Source organism: Hesperophylax consimilis, chromosome 30 (assembly GCF_061612785.1).
Source record: "Hesperophylax consimilis isolate HC1 chromosome 30, BYU_Hcon_1.0, whole genome shotgun sequence".
NCBI lineage: Eukaryota > Metazoa > Arthropoda > Insecta > Trichoptera > Limnephilidae > Hesperophylax > Hesperophylax consimilis.
In genome coordinates, this window is record NC_142865.1 from 16,890,256 (window position 1) to 16,896,860 (window position 6,605).

Sequence of the window (6,605 nt, forward strand, 5' to 3'; positions counted from 1 at the left end):
TAGGCTTAATAATTCAGTCTTTAATACCATTATAGTCAAGTTGGAAACGAGTTTTAATAATTTTAATTCTTTTATCAAGTGGTTGTAATTTATAGTCATCTTTTGCTAAACCGAGATTAAAGTTAATCTTAGAATTTTACTTTGAATTGTTTCGATTATAAAAAGTTAGAGTGTTTCCTCAATAATTTATACAGTTTCAGAAAAAATGTCCTGTTGTTGCTCAAAATATTTAACAATATTAATTTGTTGGGTGTCTCTTTCAGTATTACGAGTTTTTTTTGTTATTTATTTTTCCCCATTGACTGGGTAAGTTTTTTGTAACAATTTTTCATTTATTTATTAACGCCCTTTTTAGGACTTTTACATACGAATTGTAAAAAATAAACAGCATTTATTATTTGTATAACTTTACTGCCTCAATTTTTCAGTTTGCCTCAGTTTTACTACCTTAATCTTTTGTATTTGATATGTTATAAATTAAAGATGTCCATTGACTTGGTATAATTATTTCCCTTCATTAGTATTCTGGGCAATGAGGAGTACAAATGGTAGTAAGTCCCAAAATTGCTCCACTGAAATAAATCCTGACTTCTAGTATTACGTAGTGGAATACGAAAGTGAATCAATGCAAACAATTTTGGAAATTATTTTTAATTATGTACAAAAACTGTGTTTTTTTAACTGAATTGTTCTCAGGTAAGTTACAAAAAAAACAAGGAATTATTTGTCTATACTCTTGGTATTCATCCATAGGATAATGAATTTTTGATTGATCTCTAAATAGTATAAAATAAAGTCGCTATCCGTATCTGTCTGTTTGTGCGCTTAGTTCTTCTAAACTTTCCACTGGATTTGGATAGGGTTTGCATTATCATTTAGAGAATTTATTCCGGAAGGTTTACATATATGATACATGTATAGTGGAAGCAGCCTACCGTACTGGACAAAAAACCAACAAGGATTTACAACGGCCGATAATCCTCAGATTCAAAACAAACGATAACCGTGACATCTTCTTAAATGACATAAAAACATTTAACAAGCGATCTGCAAATCGGGAGGATAAACTAAACACAAATATCATAGGAATGGCAGGAAAGAGCTCCCAGATTTATATCAATGAACACTTGACATTTCGAGCTAAACATCATTGGTTTCTTGCACGTAAGGCTACACGAGACAATATTTTTAAGTTTGCCTGGACCAGAGGGGGACAAGTGTACGCAAAGACGTTGGGACGCCCGTTATACTTATCAATGAAAAAACCAAAAACCTTTTATCTCCCTCACCAAATAACTTATAATCAATTTTCATCCTTTGGTTTACTTTTATTTTACTTGATTCTCCTGTATATTATTATATATTCATCTATATATTACTTGATACCCTCTGTTACAAAAAACATATTATTGGATTTTTCTAGCCCAAAGACATTTAACAAAAGCATGTACCCCATCATTGTTTTTAAACGATCAAATAACTTAATACAATCACCTCTTTCCAGTAATCTAGTTTTCTTATCATGTAAAAAATGTGTTATTGTAATTGCATCAAAACCATTACAACTTACTATGCTTTATACAAACACTAAAAATGGAAGAAATAGTTGATAAATTGGACAATTTGTCCATAATTCCATGTACAGAGACAAACAGTCCTCTCGAAGTCCAAAAAATATTAACTCAACCTGACCTAAAAATTTTCTCTATGAATATCAGAAGCATAAACCGTAACTTCAACGAACTATTGTTAGTTCTCACAGATCTAAATTCAGACTTTGACATACTCATTTTAAGTGAATGCTGGATCAATGAAAATTACATTCCAAAAAACATAACAAACTACACACACTACAACACACAGAATAACCTAACACAGAACGAGGGAGTTATCGTATTCCTCAAAAATCATATATCTCACTCAGTGAACGAAATCATAATCAACGACTCTAATTGTCTCAAAATTGAAATAGATAACCATGTAACTATATTTTCTATATATCGATCACCAAGCACATCTAACATAACCCCATTTCTAAACTCACTTAATCAATCTCTATCATGTGTGAAAAATTGTGACAATATCCTTATTATCGGTGATCTCAATATAAATATAATTAATTGCACACATCCTCAAGTCAATGAATATATAAACCTACTAACACTACAAGGATTCGTCCCAGCCATTACAGCACCTACCAGGATATCTGGCTCGTCGGTGAGTTGTATTGATCATGTATTTTCAAAATGTAAATTAAAAAACAGATCTCTTGTATACCAATGCACTGTCACAGACCACTACGCTACCATAACATCTCTGTCTCATAAAATACATAAACCACCGCAACACGTAATCACACAAAAGAAAATATCTTACAATACACTTTATGACCTGGTCTCTCAGGAAACTTGGTTAAATGTTTACAAACAGAGTGATCCCAGTCTGGCCTGCAAATCTCTTGTTGACACACTACATATCCATCTAACCAACGCTACATCAGACAAAACTCACAAAACTAAACACCATGATTCTAAACTTAAACCTTGGATAACTTTTGGTATCCTACACTCTATTCGTAAGCGCGATAAACTCCACGCACTCTGCAAAAAAAATCCCAACGACTATGAATCTCACCTGTTCTACAAGAAATACAGAAATGTGTGCAAAAAAATTACTTTAAAGGCCAGAGAAGATTACTACAAAAAACAAATAAATAACGCAGAGAATGACAAGAAAAAAATATGGAATATCATTAAAGACATATCTTACACTAAAGTAACGACAACACCCATAAACAAGATTAACGTTGATGGTCAATTACTAACAAACACAGGTAATGAATCTGAAAAAATCGCAGATCATTTCAATGAGTTTTTCACCACAATTGGTTCTAACCTTTCCAATCTTATCCTGGCAAAAAATAGTGTTTCGGAACATGAACTTGCAAACGAAATATCCCTGACTCCCCTGAGATATAGTCCTTTCCTTTTCACCCCCACCACAGAATTAGAAATTATAGAAATCATATCAACTTTAAAAAATACTCACTCAACAGGAATAGATGAAATCTCTACTAAACTTACAAAACATTTAAAAATACTTATAGCCAAGCCTCTAGAGCATATTATAAACCTTAGCCTCAAATCCGGTATATTCCCAAACTCTCTTAAACATGCCTCAATTATCCCTATTTACAAATCAGGTGACAGTCTGCCCGAAACAGTTACAGACCAATATCTTTACTGAGTACAATCTCCAAAATCATTGAAAAAATAGTAAAACTAAAACTGGTTAAGTTCCTTGAGGAAAATAAAATCCTTTCAAATAACCAGTATGGCTTTCGCAAAAACCGTAGTACTGATGATGCAATTGCAACCTTCACCAAACTGATATCCGATAACCTTGATAAGGGTAATAAACCTCTTGCTGTCTTTCTAGACTTATCTAAGGCCTTTGATACTATTTCCCATCACATTCTCCTAAAAAAACTGCAACAGATTGGGATAGAAGGTACTGCCCTAAATTGGTTTAGAGGCTACCTTACACAAAGATCGCAAACAACTGTTATTCACTCAAACCGAGCATATAGAAGTAAATGTCTATCTATCTCCTACGGTGTGCCCCAAGGAAGTGTTCTAGGTCCGCTCCTATTTCTCATATATATGAACTCACTATTGAAACTGGACATTGATGGCAATATAATATCTTTTGCTGATGATACGGTTATCATATTCACTAGCAAAACATGGAAGACATCAATAGAGAAGGCAAATTATGGTATTAACAAAATTAAAAAATGGCTAGACTCCAACCTCCTCACCCTAAATGTACAAAAAACACAATGCATACACTTTTCAATCCGTAAATTCACACTCCCAGAAAACCTTCCCAAATTAATCATTCACACTTGCTCACAAAATCTAAACACATCTCCACTATCACCCAGTAATTGCTGCTCATGCCCAAATCTTAAACCATCAAATGAAATAAAATACCTAGGAGTCATTATAGATAACCAATTACGCTGGGAGGCCCATATTAACTCCATAACTAAGAGACTCCGTAAGTTATGCCATATTTTTTATTCTCTACGATCAATCCTTGATATAAACACTCTAAGAACTGTATATTTTGCTCTATTCCAATCGATAGCAACGTATGGCATTATAGGATGGGGAGGTTGTGCAGCATCCATCCTCTACCCTCTAGTGACCGTTAAAAAACTTTTGCTAAGGGTCATCTTCAAAGGTTCCCCCTCTCATCCATCAGAGCCACTCTTCAAGAAACTCACAGCCCTTGATATTCGCCAACTGTATATCAAGATAGCTCTTATCCATATCTGGAAAAATGGATTGATAAACTCTACACAAACGGACATACATACGCGCTACTCAAAGCACGGAAAATGCATAATTCCTGTAACAAAAACCACTTTTTCACAAAGGCAATACTCATACATCGCACCTAAAATATTCAACACGTTAAAAAACGACATCAAAACATCAAAAACACTTACTCACTTTGCAACCGGTGTGCATAAATGGATATCTGAAAAGGGGCGAAATTTCTTTAAGGAACATATGAACCTATATCACCAGTAAATAATTTAAATAACTTGTATATTACTAAACAATATATTTCTTTTTCATATTCATCATTAAAAAATATATATATTTACCACCACTGATATGTTTCTTATACTCTAGTATTTATTACGAAAAATATTGTGACAATAATTCCACATTTGTGTACATATCCTTAGCCGTAGCTCAAACGTGGATTTACACAAAAATTGCCGATACATATCTATACACCTATGTTACCATAACACGCACATGCAAATCGCTCATCAAGATATAACTTATCCCTACTTTCTTACCAAATAGTACTTTCTTTGATTTTATATTGTATTTGTATTCTTTTTTTAGAAATACACTTGTACTTAATGTACTTGTATTTTGACTACATTTTTAATTCTATTTTAATCACACAAATGTACTTGTATTTTTTCTTTTTTTTGATACATGCTCCTTGTATTATTTTTAATTCAATAATACGTATTTTCTTTGATATACTTTTTATATTATTTTATTTTTTTCTGTTTTCCACACCTACTTTTTATATTCATATATCTTAAACTTATGTAGATATTTTGCATTATTTTTAATTCCTTTATACTTCATACTAATTTTAGATGTATAAATTATTTTATTTTATTTTTATATTATTTTGTTTTCATTTAACTTATTTTTAATTTGTATTATTATACTTAACATAAAATTGACCACTACAACACGGGCATGTGCCTAGTGTGATGGCCAAAAATTTACCCGTTTACTGTAATATATAAACTTTACTGAATAAAGAACATTTAAAAAAAAAAAAAAAAAATATATTTTTAGAAAGTAGAGAAATGTCGATGTTTTAAGATCAAGTCGTAAAACATATTATCTTGCACCACATTGCTAACGCTGTCTAAATCTCGTGAGATATATCAAAATAATGTACTACGGAATTGTTGCTTTTAAGTCCAACAGATGTCGTTGTATTTCGCAATCGGTGAAGAACTTTTCGAGATTCAAGATTTTGAACAAACGAACAGATACATTTTTATTTATATAGATTTACGTACTGAGGTAAGTAGAGTATGTTTTACACTATATTTTGAACATTTCTGCTGTCATATGATATTTATAATTATTGTTGAAACTGTGAGTATGAAAAATTTTAAATAAACACCAATATATGATTTTACCAAGTTCATTTAATTTTTAAGTAGATCTCGCTATCACAATACATTCTAATTTCCCGGTTTTGATCTTCTTATTTTTGATCTCATAACGTTACTCAAATTGGGTATGCCATAGTCGCACTTGCTTACCACTTAGGAAGCTTACGAAGCAGACTTTGCCAGTTCGAGAGACGGTTATTGAGTAGTATTGACGGTTATTGAGTAGTATTGACGGTTATTGAGTAGTATTGACGGTTATTGAGTAGTATTGACGATTATTGAGTAGTATTGATGGTTATTGAGTAGTATTGACGATTATTGAGTAGTATTGACGGTTATTGAGTAGTATTGACGATTATTGAGTAGTATTGACGGTTATTGAGTAGTATTGACGGTTATTGAGTAGTATTGACGGTTATTGAGTAGTATTGACGATTATTGAGTAGTATTGACGGTTATTGAGTAGTATTGACGGTTATTGAGTATTACTGACGGTTATTGAGTAGTATTGACGGTTATTGAGTAGTATTGACGGTTATTGAGTAGTATTGACGGTTATTGAGTAGTATTGACGATTATTGAGTAGTATTGATGGTTATTGAGTAGTATTGACGATTATTGAGTAGTATTGACGGTTATTGAGTAGTATTGACGGTTATTGAGTAGTATTGACGATTATTGAGTAGTATTGACGGTTATTGAGGATTACTGACGGTTATTGAGTAGTATTGACGGTTATTGAGTAGTATTGACGGTTATTGAGTATTACTGACGGTTATTGAGTAGTATTGACGGTTATTGAGTAGTATTGACGGTTATTGAGTATAACTGACGGTTATTGAGTAGTATTGACGGTTATTGAGTATTACTGACG